The sequence below is a fragment of the Herpailurus yagouaroundi genome, unplaced genomic scaffold (genome assembly GCF_014898765.1).
Source record: "Herpailurus yagouaroundi ecotype Mexico unplaced genomic scaffold, PumYag 182, whole genome shotgun sequence".
NCBI lineage: Eukaryota > Metazoa > Chordata > Mammalia > Carnivora > Felidae > Herpailurus > Herpailurus yagouaroundi.
The window spans coordinates 47,351,071-47,354,236 of record NW_024412413.1 but is presented as its reverse complement, the minus strand read 5'-3'; positions in this window follow the sequence as shown (position 1 = coordinate 47,354,236).

The window sequence follows — 3,166 nt, the reverse complement described above, 5'->3', positions numbered from 1 at the left end:
TTCTTTCTTTCTTTCTTTCTTTCTTTCTTTCTTTCTTTCTTTCTTTCGTAGTGGGTGCTACAATACCAACCTTAAACCCTGGCATTATTATATCACCACTCCCTCAGGGTCAACAAACTTCTCCAGTAGTGGGTAGCCCGAATGATCCTGGGCACTCTATGTCCCAGCCCATAACTTTTACCCTTGGACTTCAATCAAGGAACATTCCGTTATCCTTTGTGACACTAACCTGCTAATTAAGTAAGACTCCATTATGCAAAAGGATCTGCAGAATTAAGTGTTCCTCTGAAGACCTCTTCCTTGAGATCCACAAGCCCTTCCCTATTCAGACTCAAGTCAAAGCTAATTTGGAAACTAACTTACTGGTATCCTTCTGTCTAAATCAAATCCAAATTGAAGGTCTTCGTGAAGTTCTGGACTCCTTATGCATTAAAAATTCTACCTAAACTGATAGAATTTTGAGGGCTGAATCCATCAAGATTCAATATTCAAATGTTATCCACACTTGCATAATAGCTTCTAAAAAAAAAACAATAAGCAAAGGACTGAAACCAAGAGTTGAAACCTACCAAAAGACTCATCATAAATTGTATTGGTCCTTGTACAACTTGTCCTCCTTGTCAAGAAACTCAATGGGTAAAGATTAGATTTGTTCGGGACTTCAGGGTCATAAATAAAATAGCCATTCCTTACTTCCCTGTGGTAGTAAGCCCAAATACTATTTTATGGGGTTATATAGTCTAGACTCTTCCATCTGTGCTATCCTTTCTTTAGTAGTTCCTTAAGTGAGATTGGGATAGGTAAACTTGCTCAAGCTTTCCTGCGAGTCAACAATATGCCATGTCAGTTACCCTTCAGTAATTTAACAAGGTGCCCTTCTACTTTTTTTCTTTTCTTTTTTTTTAAAGATTTTATTTTTAAGTAATCTCTACACCCAATGCAGGACTTGAACTCACAACCCGGAGATCAAGAGTCACATGCTCCACCGACTGAGCCAGCCAGATACCCCCCTCCTACTTTTTTCTCACAAGGAATTATGGGCCTTAAGTTTCCCTGCAATTCTTGTTTTACCATCTTAACAGTTTTAACTCAGAAAAGATTTTATGTTAGAAAGAATGTTATAATTTTGTCAAAACAAATTATATCACCTAGAACAAGATTATTGCCAAGGAGGTAAATCTCACTTTATACAGACTCAAAGTCATTCAAAACTTTCCCAGGCCAGTCATTCATACTTAACTCAGTCTGTTGAGAGGGTGCCTGGGTCTTGGAGCTACTGCAGGCAATTGGTTTTGAGCTGTTTTAAAATTAGCACAACTCTGTGATTTAACCAAGTTATCAGTAGTCAAAACTCTTCCTTGGGAACCTACACTTGAGCTGACATTTTGTGATTTTTTTTTAAAGTTCATTTATTTATTTTTTTGAGAGGGAGCAAACGGGTGGGGGGCAGGCAGAGAGAAAATCCCAAGCCTGCTTAGCAATGTTAACACGACTCCACCTCAGATCTCACAAGATGTGAGATCATGACCTGAGCTGAACCTGAGTCAGACGCTTAACTGACTAAGCCACCCAGGTGCCCTGACATTTTGTGTTTTAAAACTAGCTTTTTAACATCTTCTTACTCTAGGTCAATTTAAGTGTCGTCAACCTTTCTACATATTAATTAATAAACAATCTGGACAAAGCTTTGTTTTTTTAACTCACTTGTATGGTATTGTAACTGGGCCCAAGGGTGTGAGAGCACCTGGCTCTGGGGTCCCAAACAGACCAGATTGGGCCACTCCTGCCACTGATAAAATCCAAAGGCAGAGGGAGGAGCAGTCGGGAAACCAGAAAGGGATTTATTTTCTTGAAGCCAACACAAGGAAGACAGAGGACTAGCATCTTCGGAGACTGTCTCCAAAGTGCTGACAATACTTGCAGGCTTCTATAAGGAAAGTATGAGACAAATCTGTAGGTACATGCAGGGGGGCCGGAAAGGTCAAGTCAATCATCATCTTGGGTTCAATCACGCAGGGTCTTGCCGGTGTCAGGGCATCCCCTATTGCTTGAGGGATAGTTTCAGTTCCCCTCTTGAGATGTTTCGCCGCCTGGGCAGATCTTTTGCCTGAGTTAAGAGATAAGCTGGAAAGAACCTAATCAACTAGAAAGTACAGACTGAGGTCAAAATGGAGGTAGTTGAAGTCCTCTTTCTGTATTTATCAGAGAAAAGCTTGCTACGGCTTTTCTCTTGACCCAGTGGCAAGAGCCCACCTTCCTAGTGTTGCAGGATTTTTTTTAACACATTTTCCGGGATTCGTTCTCTCACTGCTTTGAAGAATGAATGGTGGATACAAAATGAGCAGCAGGCAGAAGTATATTAGAATATAAGATTAGAAAGGAAGAGTAGGAGGAAAGGTCTCTTTACAGAAAGAGGGCATGTGAAAGTGAATGCCTGAGGACTATAGGCAAGGGTCCTTGTTTTGTAAGGTTCTGATTACCCCCATCTTGCCTTCCCCCTTGTTCCTTCTCAGGTTCTACCCTTATTGGCTTGATAGCTCTAGGTGCTGGGTTGTCCATTCCTGATTGTCTAGTTCCTATTGTATGAGGGGTGGTCTATGGCCATACTTAAGTCTTTTGTCAAATTTCTGAGGGGAGTAGGTGGGGTCTGTTACATTCTTAAGAGGAACCTTAGGTCTACTGTGGTCAGACACTCCCAGCATTGTTCCAAAATAGGTGTTTTTCCCCACCCTCAGACCTCAGGTCCTAATCTTTTCCTCTCTGCCTACTGAATCCTATCTTCTCCCATCACACTAGTCTCAGGGTAACAGTACCTGCAAATACGTTAGTAAAGACTACTGCTAACTAGGGTCTCCCTCAGTCTTGTGGACCCTCATGGTATACAATCTTTGTTGCTTACTAAAAAGACACTATATTTCTTAGCAGGTAGGCTTACCTGTCATGAAATTCTATTACTTTCTCCTTTGCACATTTCCTTCCCTGGTAATAATACTGCTTTCCCTTTTTTTTTTCCTTTCCTCTTTTACCAGACGGGTAACTCATGACTGCCTAACCTCTGTCTGAGAACAGTCCATGCCCTGAACAAATATATTAGAAACTCCTCTAGAAAATCTAGAGTTAACCTTGTTTGTTACCAGGTCATACCATAAGACAAAAACAATAAATT